Consider the following 18563-nt stretch of genomic DNA (forward strand, 5'->3'; position numbering starts at 1 on the left):
GCTCAGTGCACTTTGAACAGGGGCATGTGTGCTCTGTGCACCATACGGAAAACTATAAGTACTTTGAATAGGTGGACTAGTTTTATATGTATGTGAACTTTGACTATTTATTGAAACACTGCCTAATGAATTACTACTACTACCCATATTTAACGAAGATGGACAGGCTTGAACTGTGGATGTATGTAAGCTTGGCGTCATAATAGAATTTCCCTCAATACTTGAAAATATCGGCAATGGTAGCCCTCTATTCCGTAAATTCATACTAACCTAGGGCAAAAGCAAGGTTTATATCTTATAATATACTGTGTGTAATGCTTTAATAAATCTGTGCTCTACAGAGGATGGTTTATCTTGCCCAAGTTTGTTGTTTGTTTTGTTTGTTTGTTGTTGTTTTGTGTGTTGTTGGTTTTTTTTTTTACTGCTGAGTATCAGTTACTCTTACTTATGAAAATGTTTATTACACTTTAAAATATCAGAAATCTTTCTAGTGTTCACCTTTATGGTTGGTTTTTTTTTAAATGGAAAAAACGATACACCTTTGAGTGTCAGTCACTCTTTAGTGTTCACTAAATAATACTTAAATAATACACCTTTGAGTGTCAGTCACTCTTTAGTGTTCACTAAATAATACTTAAATAATACACCTTTGAGTGTCAGTCACTCTTTAGTGTTCACTCAATAATACTTAAATAATACACCTTTGAGTGTCAGTCACTCTTTAGTGCTCACTTATATATAATGAAATAATACATCTTTGAGTGTCAGTCACTCTTTAGTGTTCACTAGATAATACTTAAATAATACACCTTTGAGTGTCAGTCACTCTTTAGTGTTCACTAAATAATACTTAAATATTACACCTTTGAGTGTCAGTCACTCTTTAGTGTTCACTAAAATATATTCTTTTTTTTTAATTAACACTTTAAGTCTAAAATTAACTTTTTGTGTTTCTTTATTTATACTTTTAAAAATTATCTTTATTTATTTTTCTCCCCCTTTTTGTTATTAATAATTTTTAAATCAAAAGAATTTCAGTGGCAATTTAATAAAAATTAAATGCGTTCACCGCTGTCACCAATTGTAGCGCCGACCGTTTATTAAGTTTACCAATTTCAAAGCAATGAATGAAAAAACTGGTGTAAAATATATTCCGTTTATTATAACAGAAATAAATGTGAAATGTATTGCAATTTACAATAAATAGTATGTAAATAGTCTCTATGTGTTTAATTACCTATCAAAAAACTAATCTGTGAAGATATATATATTCTGAAGTTCGTTTCTAAAAACAGTTGATCGTTGGCAATCCAAATTTGAAACTGACTATAGTCGACCTAGTTTACAAAGTGAATACACAAAAATAGATATTCCCTACTTCTGGTTAACGGTTACAATGTAAACATGAACGCTGTGTAGCAAATGACTACAATATGAAAGATTATCGTTATAAGTGAATGTGTAAAAGGTAATTCCATACAACTTTAACATATATAAATGATTTGTTATGCAGTTCCTATGAAAATTACTCCGCATAACATCCGAGTCGCGAATGACAACCTAAAATGTGCTACGAACTCCCGGTAAAATCATTTCCAAAATATTGCGGGAATTATGAAATACAAAAATGAACTACACAAACTATTTGCATTAAACAACGTAATAACTTCTATCACGAAAGTAAATTCAGTTAAATAGCTTTGGCACAACATATACCATTAAAAAATAAAACATAAACAAAATCAAATATGAGATACATAGTTACAATACAAAATGACTCTCTTCAGCGAAATTTAATGTGTTTTGATAATGATAGTAAAAAACTCGTAGTAGTCAACAACTCCTTGTTGTTCATTTTGTCTTTAATTGGTCGAATTCTGTAAAGTGCATGTTTCAATTTTTATTTTGAAGATTGCTTTACAAATATATTCTGACGTCAGAATTATAGTGATTTCGAACTGTACTGCGATATATTGCAGGTCAGTTACTTTAGTACTTTTTCCTGATAGTTAATTATCCTTGTTAATTCAAATAGATTTTAATAACAATTCGTAACGGTTGCTTTAGTAATCTTTGCTGTTTTTCAGTTTGTGATCTTCAGAATATTCAAAGGTTAGTCTTTAAGGCATACCTTCTTTCCATATCTTATAACCATTGTGCTTGGTTTAAATTGATAGCAATGTCGACTTTCATTTAAAAAAGAGAGGCAAATGATATCAGAGGAACATTTAAACTCATAATTAGAAAACAAATTGTCATTATATTGGCTTTAAAAGAAAAAAAAACTAACAGACAAACAATAATTCACAAACACAAGAAAGACTGAGCAACAATAATCCCACCAAAACCACGAGGGTGACCTCAGATGCTTCAGAATTGTGAGCATAACCTGATTTGAATATGGCACCTGTCGTTTTGTTTCGTACTCATTAACACTCACACCAGATCTTTTTTGATTTTTAGAATAAAATATTTCAAATAACATCATATACTCGTACATTATCGTGCAAATAGCAAATGTAAAAACAAATAAAATTCATTGTGTATTAACTAATGACAAATATAACTGAGCACGAAAGAAAAAAATAAGGAATTAAACCGAATAGCATTGTATTGTCACTATTCCGCTCAAAGACACAGTTAAACCTTTAAAAAATTTCTGCAAATACTAATTTTGTGTCATGGAGGACACCCCATAAGCTTTGTTTTTCTTTTACAGTATTTACATAAGATATTATTAACAAACACAACTTTTTCGAACAAATGCATTCAATTTTGTCTCAACATCCATAAGAATAATCTTAAGAAATAAAAAAGATTAACGTTTTATTACTTACACAACTCAAAATTCAAAGACAGAATGTATATCATTATGTTTACTGTTGTATCTTAAATTTTAGTACATTTCATAGGTCAAAGATACCACAAGAAAAATAAAGCCAAAAAGAATATTAAACTATGTTCAATTGGAAAGGATTGAAGACCTGTTGAAACTCACAAGATAATATAATTATATATTAAAGGACATGTTTAAAAGCTTATTATAAGAACAAGCTGATATCTTTACACTACAGAAGAAAGTAGTTCGCACTTAATGATGAGTAAAGATTGAATTATTAATGATGCGTAAAGATTGAATTATGTGTTTACTGAAAATATAAATAACTTATTTTGTTCTAAACAAAGATATATATCCCGGAAAAGGTGGGTAAACATAACAGTCAGGAGGAAATGAATACAAATATTTATATTTGATACTGCAAATAAATGTTTGTTACACTATTTCTGGTGTATAGTTTTTATTTTTTCCCTTTCTATCAATACTTGTTGCTTGTTCCTCAACTATTGCGTTCGAAATTTAAACGAAATACTGAACATGACAGATGCAATACTAAAACATCAGCAAGTTTGCTATTATCGCCGCAATTATAGGACCTCCAGCTACGAAAACCGCTAATAAAAGGCCTAATACAAAACCATTTTGAGAAATACTCCATTGATTCTTTGCACGCAATTCTTGCTTTGTTGCTGATTGTGCGGAACATTTTGATAATTTCAACAGCTGTTCATTTTCTATTTTTTCCATTTTATCCTCGATTTTATTTAATAGCGCGTCACTGTAGTGGCTGTCATTGTTATTGTCAAGTATTCTGCCAAAAAGAGAATATAACCGATTCCATTGTTCAGTTATTTTGTCTTCATCTGTCAAACGATTATTCAAAAACAACTTGTTTCCATTGCATCGCAGAATTAAATCCTTGATATGTTGACATTTTTCCAGAAACTTACCCTCAGTTACTCCATCTACCTCTAAATCATCTTTCCTAGTAAAACAAACGGCCATATAGCTGTACGGAATTTTCTTAAACAGCTCTACAAGTTTTCCCTGAACTTTTTTTTCCTCCTCTGTTTGCCTAAATATTGAAGTTATAAACAAAATAATGTGCGGTCCAGGTGCCGTCATACCCCAACTCTTCACTATTTCCAAACGAAGGGGTTCTTCTTCCATTATAGTGTCGAAAATTCCGGGTGTATCTACCACTGTAAATATTCTCCCTTTCCATTTCATTTTTCCCATGTTTCCTTTACTTGTCAGTGATTCTAACGAAGCCTTTGAAACAAAGAAATTCCAGCCTAATATAGTATTTCCAGTTGCACTTTTTCCGTTTCCTGTTTTCCCAATTAATATAACCCTTATTTCCGGAAGATTAGCATACTCTTCAACCTAAAACAAAATTCTCTGATTAAGAATACAATTAAAATTGTAATCAAACTACCTTTATCTCGTAAGACATTTGAAGGTACCCGTACTTTGACGACCTGCAACCAACTGCATTGCAGAAGGTTATAAAACAATTATTTTCCAGATCCAAACTATTCAATCCAAAACGTACTGAATCATTTGTCAAAACAAAAAAGAGTTCGATATCAATGGGCAATCAAAAGTATAGGAAAATGAAAACAGACGAAAAACTGTTAGTTTGGATTTCGATCGTCACTGACGAGTATAATCTAGAGGAAATGCTCGTATGATGTACCAAAGTATTAGCCTTGTATCTTCAATGGGTTTTTATCGAAATTATAGAGCAGTTATTTATAAGTCATTTGGATTTTTCTTCTTCTCAGTTTAATGGAATAGTAGTAACCAACATTATTAATCCATCTGTGAAGAGAACCACAAAGATAAGCTAGTGGATAATAATAGGATTTTCTTTCCAAATGTACGTAGAGCATATATACAACCAATAAGAATAATTTATTGTATTCAACATATTTAATATTCTACACGTTCTACAAAGTATAAATCACAGAAGACCCCCCGCAGCATTTTATTCATTATTGTACGTTAATCATGTTAATAGTTTACCAACACCATAGTAAGAATAGTTAAACATATAGGTCGATCATAGTATATATCATTTTTTCAGCAGACACACATCCATCTGAACGATATTTATATTAAACGGGTGGCGTAGCTGTTTACTCAGGTTTGTCCCATTTGGTAGCAGAAGTGACCCCCTTTTAGCGGGTTCCAGTCTCCTTGGAAACTTAGATACATCTGTCTTCAATGCTAAATGTCGGACATTTACATTATACTGAAAGGATGATTATGTCACTGGCGTCAGTTTCTATTGCTGATTCACATATTGGTAAGTAGGCGTGTTAGAAAATGAACAATCGAGACTAAACTTCTTAACTTTACTTAAATTATAAAAATGATCCGGTATCGAATATGCAGGCCTAACGCGTAAAATATACAGGTAATAAAGCAAAAACAATTGACACAAGGGTAAACAAAAGTTAACTATTTATCATAAAGGAGATCATCCCATTCCGTATAAAGAAAACGAAGTGTAATAGTCCTTACAGAATATTGTTACATACACTAACGATGAAAGTATATGTAATGCTCATGCAATGTCTATATATACGCTATAACAAATAACAAGCGGCGAAAAATGATATAGAAGAGGTGACTGTTCATAGACTAGCCCAAAACAATTCGTATGCAAAAATCCACGGCCAAGCTTCTTACCGATACAGTAAAATTGTTAAATGTCGAAACATGTCTGATGATATTGGTACAAGATGAATTCATTTATTATATGAAGTTACATTTGTGACTGCTGATTATCAATAACAAATAGTGGTTCGTGCCATAAAGTCCACTTAAAAAAAAACCCCAAAAACTCGTTGTTGTAACCAGTACAAATGAATATGTAGAGCACATGTCAATTGATGAAACACCCACTCAACTCAAAGTTCTTTTACTGATCACCAGAAAAGAAGAATGTAAACTCTGATGGCATATTAGTGTTTTAATATTTACAAAGATTGGCCATTGAACAAAATTTATAGGATTAAAAGGGTAAAAACATAAAACTAAAGAACCATATTATCGCGGTTTGTGATAATAAAGGAAACATACCGAAGATTTAAACTATTTATAAAAACCTCCCCTATCAAGATACATATCAGAGGACACTAAAAGGCACAGCAATAATGATATACAAAATAAGCCAAAACAACAATCAATCAATCAATGATCGCAAGGATAATGAATTTGGGGTCATATCAATGATGAACTTCATTACATTATTGAAAGTTCGCCATAAACGCCATTTATGTCCAACAAAGAACACAAAGCTTAAAGAGATTGGTTCCATTAAAAATGCGATAAGATATCTTGCAATCAATACACATTCTTAAAGGATTATACAAATGTTGAATAACAAAGTATATTCATCAAACATTAGACAAACATAAATTCAGGAAGCATTTGAAAGAATGGTATTATTGCCAAAAGAAACCCCAAATACAACTACCCTCAATAGATCATGTAGATAACTTAAAACTTGTTTTCCTACTTGATAGTTGATATTAATGTGTGAACTATTTTTTTGAAGAGGGTAACACTCTTGTGTAAGGTTTGTTAGTTTTCGGCATTAAAATTGCATCCATGCTATTTGTGCATACCTCTTTTAAAATTTGAAATTATTTGTGTTATAAATCATTTACTGTATATGAGTGTTGTGTACACTACGAGATAATGTCTCTATTTTATGATATTATGGATAAACCTGTTTCGTTGATTCTCTACTCAACAAAAACATTATTTGCCTAAGCTCATATATGTTTGAAATGTTGAAAGCTTCGTACAATTACAGTACATGTATATAAATTCAATGATCATGTATGATCATTCCATTTACGATCGATAGATCAAAGAAAAGAGAGGTTGTCACATTAAACGGTAGGAAATCGACATAATCACGAGGAACACGTGTCTCTTGAATATAATTCATCATATTTGGTCATGGCATGGTGACACTAAAAATTGTATTCATTTGAAAAGCAAATAGGTACTGGTATTAATGTATGTAAAGTTAGCAGCTGGTTCGTTATTGGTTATTCGATACTTAATATCCAACCGGCTGCTAGCAATCGGTTCAATATTCAATTTTTTTATGTTGAATATAATAAAAAAATAAATATCAGACAGCATTTAAAGCATAATTGTTATATTATAATAGTTGTAACAAGAGTGCACACGCTGAAATGTCTCGCCTTCTATACTAATCATTGATATTATGTTGATAGTCCTAAGTATATAGCTAAGCTTTATAAGAGAATTTTAAGTTTTTGACGTCCTTAAACGTAGCAAGCCTTAACATTTCAAAAATATGTTCATTGTTATCTCCCGTTGACCATTTAACTTTTTTGTTCGCCTGGGCCACAGGTATTTACTTTGAAATTTTCTGGCTGGAATAATGATAATTTGAAGGACGTCGAATAATTATTTTTAATGCATTTCTTAAGGGAAAATTGAAAATAGGGGGAAAGGGGGGGGGGGGGGGGGGTAACAGCGGCTCTCAATATATACAGTTACAAATGTTTCATGTTTTCGTGCAAAACGAGTTTCTGTGGTCAACCAAATTGTTAACATGGGGTTCAAAAAAGAGTATACGGGAAAATGAATTTTTTTTAACATATATATTCTAAAAAAGATAAATTTGATCAAAGATAAAGGACCTTGTACAAGTTCGGTAAATTAGGTGAATATATATATATACATGAAGGTTGTAAAGTTTTCTAATATTTTGGCATATTTTAAAAATACCATGATTATCTGATTACCAGATCGTTCTGGGAGTTATTTTATTTGATTGCCTTTAAAATGAGTAAGGGCTTTATTTTTTTTGTCTTATTGATAATCCAGCTTTTCTTTTTTTCAATGAATGATCTGTGTCGTGTGTGCCATAACCTATTAAGAAAAGTAGTTTGAAAACTTGGCCAGCTGAAGGACGCCTCCGTGTGGGGGAGTTTCTCGCTGCATTGAAGACCAGTTGATGGCATTCGGCTGTTGTCTGCTCTATGGTTGGGTCGTTTTCTCTTTGGCACATTTTCCATTTCCATTCTCAATTTTATTTTCCTTGGAAAGTTCATTATGGAAAGTGAAAAGAAAACATATTGCTGTGTAATACATTTGCCATGTTTCATGTTTAGAATTCCTTGAAGGATGTAGGTTTAAGAGTGCCAACAGGAGTGTTAAGAACGGATAGACCGACGGACAGGCAGAGGGATTGAAGGTATCATTATGTTACTATCACCCCTCGAACCAACGCTGGGGACAGGTAATTACTCTGAAAAAAAGAAGGCTGTCTCTTGAAGAGAAAAGTTCGGCGTTTTGACAAAAAAATTCAAGCCGACATGTAAGTTATCAAATACAAAAGACGGTATCAAATTACGCAAAATGGGTTATAATATCTCTAACAAATATGTCAACGAAGCATGGCTTTATTCTAAGATTGTTGAACCCTTTTACCACGATCAGCGCAAAAACTTTAGAAATTGACTGTCACATGGCATTGTTGTTCAGGCTAAGCTGTCAATCAAGCCGATACATTACCATGACAGGTGAACCATGCCGAGTAAGGTTTTTGGAAATTGTAATCTTTATATTTTTTCCCAGTTGCATTGCCTTAAATATTGGAACTAAATTATGTATAAGTGACAATCAAAGCTGCATAAAGTTGCATATTTGATTTGTTTAAAATTTCTGTTGTTTTAATTCGGGTAGCTATCAGACTAGTCTTATATGCATGATTATTTTATTAGTTGTTAGTGGCCTTGAACTAGCCGTCAGTACTCTTAGATCTGTTCCTAGTGTCTTTTTGTTGTTAGGATGTACAAGTACCCGGCCACATCCACTTGTATTTTTGTCCATCTGATGAGTTTATATTTTTTCAAGTGATTTTTATAGCTCGTTCTTATGTTGTACTGTTATACCACTGTCCCAGGTTAGGGGAGGGTTGGGATCCCGCTAACTTAAATTGTTTAACCCCGCCACATTATGTATGTATGTACGCGTACGGTGCCTGTTCTTGGCCAGGAGCCTGTAATTCAGTGGTTGTCGTTTGTTTATGTGTTTCATATTTGTTTTTCGTTCATTTATTACTATATAAATAAGACCGTGAGTTTTCGCGTTTGGATTGCTATACATTTTACTTTCGTTCAGCTAAATGCATGTCCATGTTTTTGATAAGGAAGCAACCCTTTTATTTTTAGGGGTGGGAGTACATGGATAAACTTGTTTTATTGATAACATTTTTGGAGAAATTTCGATTGAGTCATTTTGTCATTGCTTGCCTGCGTGATTTTTTTCTATATTTCAAACACCATGTTTTGCAGCCATTTTTGATTTTGTTAATCGATCATTTCATTTTTCGGGGGAGGGGGAGATATATTGATTCGGAAATTTTGTTTTGAAAATTATCTAATGGGCAGAAATATCTTCTTTTTAAATTCACAGCACGACCTCCTCCCCCCAATATCGAACAGTCCTTGCTTCGTACATGAATGTTATTTCGAATTAAAAGAATATTATCCGACTGAAATTTGACATGCTGCAACCGGCGAAGGGAGACAACCACAAAATAATTTATGTCTTATAAGTCAGTATACATGTAATTGTAAGCTTAGGTCACTTGCGTTTACGTATAAGTAAGTTTCGTTTGAAACGTAAAATTCTCTATTACAACTGTCACATAAACTTAACATCAACCAAGATAACTAAACAAAGACCAATGAACCTTGAAAAAGAGGTCCAGGTCAGATGAACCATGCCAGGCAGACAGGTACAGCTAACAATGCTTCTATACAACATATATAGTTGACACATTACTTATAGTTTAAGAAAAATAGACCAAAACACAAAAACTTAACACTGTACAATGAACCGTGAAAATGAGGTCACGGTTAAATAAAACCTGCTCTACTGACATAAAGATCATAAAATATTTCCATACACCAAATATAGTTGACCTTAGCATATAGCATTAGATAAAAAGACCAAAACTCAAAAACTTAACTTTGACCACTGAACCATGAAAATGAGGTCAAGGTCACATGACATCTGCCCGCTAGACATGTACACTTAACAATCATTCCATACAACAAATATAGTAGACCTGTTGCATATGGTATGAGAAAAACAGACCAAAACACAAAAATTTAACTATAACCACTGAACCATGAAAATGAGGTCAAGGTCAGATGACACCTGCCAGTTGGACATGTACACCTTACAGTCCTTACATACACCGAATATACTAGCCCTATTGCTTATAGTATCTGAGATATGGACTTGACCACCAAAACTTAACCTTGTTCACTGATCCATGAAATGAGGTCGAGGTCAAGTGAAAACTGTCTGACAGACACGAGGACCTTGCAAGGTACGCACATATCAAATATAGTTATCCTATTACTTATAATAAGAGAGAATTCAACATTACAAAATATTTGAACTTTTTTTTCAAGTGGTCACTGAACCATGAAAATGAGGTCAAGGACATTGGACATGTGACTGACGGAAACTTCGTAACATGAAGCATCTATATACAAAGTATGAAGCATCCAGGTCTTCCACCTTCTGAAATATAAAGCTTTAAAGAAGTGAGCTAACACCGCCGCCGTAGCCGCCGCCGCCGCCGTAGCCGCCGCCGCCGGATCACTATCCCTATGTCGAGCTTTCTGCAACAAAAGTTGCAGGCTCGACAAAAATTAGGAGATAAAGGGAATCTTTTTTTGTGACTAATTCAAGTTATCGTAAATTCTCTTTGTCCTCGAATAAGAACCCGTATGTCAATCGAATATTTCTCTTTATTGCCTATATATTTATACCAGTAGAATATAATCAAGAATGAACATGTAAAAGATGATATTTCAGGAAACAAAAAAACACTGACCTCACTAAATATATTTTATGAAGTTATCTACACTGGTATGTACACATTACCACGTTTATTTGTTTATAAATTTACACGTGTTTGAAAGTATATAATTATTAGGTTAAATGATTTTCGTTGGTCGAGTTAGAACTGACCATAATATTTGAATAAGGTCATTTCAAATATTTCGTGCCATACTTTTGGCGGTTTTGTGAATTAAAGATATTGTCATTCGAGTTTCGCTTTTGGTGTAGTAAAGTTTCCCACCCTCCCTACCAACGTAATGTATTTTTCTCTTGTTATTTTTTTTTATTAATGTGAATTATAATGTGTGTAAGAACAGAATCTTTATTTGATTCATAATATGTATTTGCGTACATAATAAAAATTGTCTTTTTATTTTTTTAGATTGGTTTTTGTGTCTGTTACCTGCAGCGGCCTAGGCAGACAGTAACATTGAAGAACATTTATTACATTGCATTTGTCTTTAATAAAATTAAAGCTTTGCTGCACACTGTCAGGCGAGCTGATCCCATACAAAGGTGTTGAGTTTATTTTGTAAATAATTTATTTTCGCCTGAAGTTATGAATTGTAACATAATAAAATATAAAAATATTAATAGACACAATTATGGAAAGCAAAAATAAAAGATATTTTCGAAAGACTTAGTATTCAGCTTTGTCAAAACACGAGGGCCTAGAGCATCCCTGATTTCTCAATCTTCATAATATTATGCATTGATATATTTTTTTTTTTTTAAGATAAGATACATTTTATTTTCCAAATTAGGTCCCCAGGGGGGCATATAGACATAACATATATAATTGATACAACATACAGTATTTTACATAACATTATTAAATAAACTATTGAAATAAAGTCATACAGGTATTTTTTTTTTTTAATATTAAACATATTTTATTAACAATCACCTGTTACATCAACCCTCAGTTGCCCAGGGAAGCAACTAAGGGGGCCCCAATTTTTACAGTCTCATTTGTCGGGGAAAAGCAAATGAGAAAAAAACTCCCACTATAAATTATTAACATCAACCTTTATAAATATTATCTATCCTTGTACAAATGTACATGTGCCTGCAATCAATATCGATCTATATATCTATACATCTCACCATATATAATTATTTCAATAAAGTTTGTTTTTTATCTTCATTTATTTCTCACAAAGGCTACCTGTATTTATTAAGCAGTTTCAATTTTATCGTACATCAAGTCTTTTGTTATGTTAATTTCGATTACATTAAATTTCTGGTCGAGTGATCATTTACCACGTGCGATTTGTTAAAGGGATGTGTAGTTCATTCATAAAAAAATGGATTAATGATTTTGATTCCCAATAAGGATTAATATCAAAGATATGGTGAGTAAATATTTGTTTATAATATGAACCCGTTGATACAACATGTCTTATTACAATTAGATGATATACATGAATATATACACAACAGAAATTACATGTAGGGAGTTGCGAGCAGTGTACATATTATTATTCAATCAGTATCAAAGAGGTCATTGAACTGACCTGACCATGCAAAATATATATTTATATACAAAAAATGTCACACATAGTAGAAAAGGCTTCGATTTTCGTATTCGGTTTAAAATATTTGAGCAGAAATTGCATTTCATGTTTTATCATATTTAAAATCACCAATTTACTTATTCCTTTCTTTTGATATTTTGCAATATTTCTAGTTTTCCAGATAACCCATTTCGTGATTAAAAGCACCGTATCTAAAATTTGGGTATAAGATGCATCTGCATTAATGACCCCAAAAATTATACTTGTTTCCGATTTTTGTAATTTTTGGATATTTAATTTTGAACAAAATTCCCTTATTTTCTCAAAAATTTCCCGCCAAACGTCTTCCACCAGTTTACAATAAATAAAAAGATGAAATAGTGATTATTTTTCATTGCAAAAGTGACACTTCCCGTTTGAGCGATTCATTTTTTGTAACTTTTCTTCAGTGTAAATTATATTATGTAGTAACTTCCATTGAAATTGTTTAATTTTCCTGTTAACTAAATTCTTATTCAAAGTTTCCCAAATGTAATCCCATGGTAGTTCATTCCCAAAATGTAAATTCCACTTCAACTGACTATTTGGAGCTGTTTTATTCTCATAAAAGTATCTAATATCTTTAAAGCATAATTTTTTGGCATCAACGACAACTCCATTTTTTATAAATTGACAAGAATTTATTATTTTTATAGGTCCATCAGAATGACTATGTATACTAGAGTCTGTTTTTAAAACGTCAATTTGTTGAGGTGTTAACGAAGATTTAATGCGGCTATATTGTGCAATCCAATTCCTTTTATCTTTAAGACTGTTAAAAATATCAAGGGATGTTTTAAAGGATTTATTGTTTAAGTCCCATATATCTTTAATTTTTTTTATTCCACTGGAGGCAAAATTTGCATAATATAATGCATGTCCCTTGAACTTCAATTTACAATTGCCGAAAATATTTTCTTCTAAAAGGTCCTCTTTCGTGACCGATTTTTGGATTTTCTGTAAGGGACCGTTCAATGGATGGGCCGGTGCATTCTTAATATTGTTTCATTAAAAAAGTTATTGCCCATCCTTTAAAATTCTGAAAAAAGTCCTTGCCCATCTAAAAAAATCTATAAAAAAAAGTCCTTGCCCCTCTAAAACTCTATAAAGACAATCAAAAATGATTTCGGTTCTTTTTCTATTTTTAAGTTTTTAAATTTTTATGTCTTGAAATCAAAGAATAGACTTTATACAAAATTTAAAATGTGCTAGTTAATTCTATATGTATATATCTATGTGTGTATCAGAACCATACATTTTATTGATTTTCAAAACCAGTATGAATATACATGTACGGATTTGACTTTATATATGTACAGCCTCAAATACAATATTGATTTAAAATAAAGGAAATAATTTAAATTAAGGGACAATAACTCTTGGACTAGTAAACATATTATCATATACTGAATGACTAATTATTGTCCTAATAACAGGACCCAACCCTTTTATTATATTTAAAAAAAAAAAGCATAGTAAAATCTTTATTTTAGCAAATAATAAGAAAATTCTGTCTCAAAAAGTATATTTTCATGATCTACCTGAACCATTAAATTATTTGTAATCGTATCTTGTTGATAATTTTTGAATTTCTAGTTTCCTCCTGCTATAATATGGTATTTTTTATATAAGGCAAAAAAGCACACACCAGTCTTTATAGGGCAATAACTACAATAAAAATCAGTTGACGATTTCGACCTAGAACTAGTGCTGCTGATAATCTATTAAATGTAATGTTTCTCTTTCTAAAGGGAAGTTATATTAGTTATTGTTTTCAAGATAATAGGCAAAAAAAAACTATAAGTTGGGAATGTGTCTGTTGAACACAGATGATATGTGGCAATAAGCATGGTATGCTAGTTAAACAATATTTGGCTAAGGCAAACTAAAATAAGAGAACGGATACCAACTTTTGGCAAGTACGGACGGACAAACGTGCAAATAGATGGAAAGGGTAACACTTAATGCCACGTCTGCTATAGCGGGGCATAAAAAGGTTAACATTCATCATTTCAGGCCAGAAATTCTCCTGTAAATAGATATTAGGTAGACCCTTTCACGCGGAATAATAAAGGTCCTTTCACACATTCTATTTATAACAATTTTTATGATGATGGACAATTTAAACTTGCATTTTATTCCTATCTTCTATTTAAGCCATGTAAGCCATCATGGGATACATTTTAAAAGTACATTATAACTCTAATGATGATTGTGTCCAAATCTGGTTTGTGAAGAAGTCCGGTTAAAAGATAATTTTTCCAAAAATGTTACATTTTAGACACTTAAAAAGTGTGTACTTTACTTGAATCAATCAGTTTGTGTTAAATATATGAACTGATTTGGTCATTACAAATACATGTACTTAAATTCAAGTTCAAATATGGAAATATATCAAATTGGCTATTACATTTCATTTTGTTTTAGTCTAAAATGGAAGTTATCGAATTCATGTCTTGTCTCAACATTTGTATAAGTAAGTGCTTAATTTCCTAATGCTTGTTTCAATGTGTTGTCAAAGATGACTCATATTTATCTAACACACGCTTTCTACTTTCGTATAAATAGCGATAGAGTTAATTTAAGCTAATTCTACATTTTGGGACCAGAAGGGGTCCTGATTGGCCTAGTCTGTTCGATTACTAAATCTCAATTGGCACTGAGACTCTGTTAAAATAACTTTTGCTAAGCACACAAAGTATTTTTTAATATATTTTTTTTTTAATCTTCCACTGTTGATATACAAAAATAGCAATGGATAGATGCAGGGTATTTATATAAGTTCGGAAAGAGCATTTTATCTTTTTTGAAGGGGATGATGGAAGTTAAACGAAATGAATGTGATAGTGTCTTGATCTGAAGATAAATAATATTGCCCAAAACATGCTAAAAACAAATTTTTGTACATTTAGATAAAATTGAGAATGGAAATGGGGAATGTGTCAAAGAGACAACAACCCGACCAAATAAAAAACAACAGCAGAGGGTCACCAACAGGTCTTCAATGTAGCGAGAAATTCCCGCACCCGGAGGCGTCCTTCAGCTGGCCCCTAAACAAATATATACTAGTCCAGTGATAATGAACGCCATACTAATTTCCAAATTGTACACAAGAAACTAAAATTAAAATAACACAAGACTAACAAAGGCCAGAGGCTCCTGACTTGGGACAGGCGCCAAAAATGCGGCGGGGTTAAACATGTTTGTGAGATCTCAACCCTCCCCCTATACCTCTAACCAATGTAGAAAAGTAAACGCATAACAATACGCACAGTAAAATTCAGTTCAAGATAAGTCCGAGTCTGATGTCAGAAGATGTAACCAAAGAAAATAAACAAAAAAGTCATGCCAGCTCCAAACTTCAATTAAACTGACTGAAAGATTATGATTTCATCATATGAACATCAGGCACAATCCTTCCCGTTAGGGGTTTAGTATCATACCATCATAACATATATGAGAAGAACATAACCCGTGTCATGCCAACAACTGTTTTTAGAATAAATGTGTTTAGTTCCGATGCAAAGACCTTATCAGTGACTCAATATTAACGCCAAAATATGCAACCTTTTTTAGTTTTAGATGCACATTTTTCAGTTTTAGATGCCATTTAAAAATATTTAATATACAAAAACGGTGTGTATGCAATGAAAAAAAATTCGACGAAAAATATGAAATAATCAAGCCTTATAAGTTATAACGAGTGAAAATGAATATATTGTCTATGCATAACTTCTTTGCTTGAAAGGCCAACTCCAACCAAAATAAACTGGTCAATCTCTTAGCAGTTATATTCCTTTTCTCTTCTTTTTGTAGATATAAATAATTTGCCTTTAATTAACATTTGATTGTCTTCTGGAGAGATGTCTCATCAGACGACATCTTTTAAACTTTTGTATATATGTGTAATCAGTCTCATGAAATTAAATTTGCTATATTATTTACTTTTCCGGATTAGAAATGTGTTTTTTATAAAAAAAAAATCTAATTTTTGTCCAAATGAAATCTAAAATAAACTGTTGCTGTTCAGTTTTTCTAAATAATTTATTGGTTGCTATGCACTTTTTCAATATAAATCGATGGTTGCTAGGCATTTTCCAAATATCAATAAATGGTTGCAAGTCAGTTTTACACTTAAATTAATGATTGTTTACAACTTATGTGATGAGACCCTCTAGACCTTTGAAGTTAGCCCTATGTAATAGTTTATATAGTCCTGAATGAAATCATGTATGGTTGCTAGGTACATTTTTTATCAAATAAGGGTGGTTGCTAAGCACTTTTGACATGACCTTGACTCTTTATTTTTCATATGTTGATAAAAAGTGGCTTCAAACATCCTGATAATTTTCTCCATGTATAGTAGTAGCCGCTTTCTATTATATTTCCTTTCAAAATTCAATAAATATTCACAAGGTCAAAGGTCAAGGTCATCAATGACCTTTGACCTTTGGAAAAATTATTGGTAATTAAATTGCCAATAGTTTGCACATCATAGTCATTCAATAATATTTACTTTTTGTGGATTATTTTAATTAAATGGTTAAATTTTAGAGGTAAAAAGACAAAAATGACACATTTTTGTTTCCATAGCAACCATTCTAGAACCTAATTTCCCAAACATTTTGTTATAATTTTTTGATGAGAAACATCGATACTTTTCATTCATAACCACAGGTTAAATGGAGGTGGATGCAAAAATGTCTTTTTTCTTCATACAAAATGTGTAAAATTTGTATTTTGAACTATATTGAAAAATGACCTCTGCTTCTGCAGTTGTGACAATATTCAGCCCTAATATTTTTGTATATATCACATTGCTATTTTGTTTGTTAAGTTTCATGTTTCTAAAAAATATTTACAAATATCATTAAATAAAACCTAGTTTTGATTACGAATGACTGCAAAGTAGTTGTTTTTTCGATGCTAAATTCCTCTAAATTTGCGGGAAATCTCATTCACTTGGTTGCCATGGCAACCATGACCTATCAACATTTGGGTGGGCATTTTTCTTACTTGTTTACATGATCACATGTTTTGGCTAAGTTTCATGAAAATCGGTGACTATGCGTGCCGGACCCCTTATATAAAAAGTTGGTGGTTACAGAGAATTGCTCTTAAAAGTTCTTTATAATATTTGGACATTTGTATTTGCTTAAAACATGTAGTATCCGAACAAGAACATATAAAAAAGTCTGTATCATATTTTTCGTCTAGTGACGTTAACCAGTATTTTCCTATTGCATTCCATTTTTGTGTTTTTGAGTTGACAATACTGTACATACTTTTCACTTGTTTTGATTTAATAAAGTCCCTTAAGTTTATCATTCCTATCCCCCCTTTTTCTTTCGGTAAACAGCACACTGTTCTAGCGACTTGGTTTGTTTTCCCATCCCATATAAAGGACCATATAATATTATTTATTTGTTTTTCGTATATATCCGGGATACCTCTCATTTCAATTTCGTATCCAATGACGGACAGTACAAAGGATTTAATAATTAAGACTTTTCCCGTAAATGTTAGATCTCTTGATTTCCAAACTTCCATACAGCTTTTTATTTTATTTATTTTTTCTAACCAAATTTGATCTAAGTCCACCCCGTATCCATGTAGTACCCCTAATGCTTTCACAGGACGCTTAGACCATTTAATTTTGTTAAATTTTGGTTTTTTATTTCGCCACTTGCCTAAATACATGCCAACAGTCTTATCCATATTCATTTTAGCCCCCGAAGCATTTTCGTACAGTTTTAAAGTTTTAAATGTTTCTTCGATAGACTCCTCGCTTTTATTAAAGAGTTGAGTATCGTCAGCAAACATATTTAGCTTTGTTTCAATACAGTCCCCAGTTCTAGTAGGAAGTTTTATTCCTTTTATATTAGGATTGTTTCTAATTGATGCTGCAAGTGGTTCTGCTTGCAGGATATATAACATCGGGGCTATTGGGCATCCTTGACGAATTGAACGGGTTATGCCTACGAATCTAGAAGTAAACCCATTCGTATGAATGCACGTCTTAGCGTTAATGAAAAGCATTTTTACCCAACTCCTGAATTTTTCCCCAAACCCAAATTTTAATAAGCAAAAATCGATCCATTCCCATTCCGCCCTATCAAATGCTTTTTGTTGATCTAAAAATAATATCGCACCCTCCTCATCTTCTAATTCACAAAAATCTATAACATCTTGCAATAATCTATTGCCTTGAAAAATGTTGCGCCCTTTGACAAACCCTTTTTGATCGA

At 31.9% G+C, this 18563-nt stretch overlaps 1 protein-coding gene across 2 annotated transcripts in view; it reads right to left on the minus strand.

Annotated features, from left to right (window-relative positions):
- LOC143052614 (GTPase IMAP family member 9-like) overlaps positions 1-18563 on the minus strand; it is a 76624-nt gene that overhangs the window by 15799 nt on the left and 42262 nt on the right. Inside the window, exon 4 of one of the 2 annotated variants that reach the window (XR_012971178.1) lies at positions 2531-4225. The exons of the other annotated variant lie outside the window; for it this stretch is intronic. The gene's annotated coding sequence lies outside the window, so the exon portion shown is untranslated. Of the gene's footprint in view, positions 1-2530; positions 4226-18563 lie in introns of those variants that run through there. 2 annotated transcript variants of the gene reach the window in all.

Source organism: Mytilus galloprovincialis, chromosome 11 (genome assembly GCF_965363235.1).
Source record: "Mytilus galloprovincialis chromosome 11, xbMytGall1.hap1.1, whole genome shotgun sequence".
NCBI lineage: Eukaryota > Metazoa > Mollusca > Bivalvia > Mytilida > Mytilidae > Mytilus > Mytilus galloprovincialis.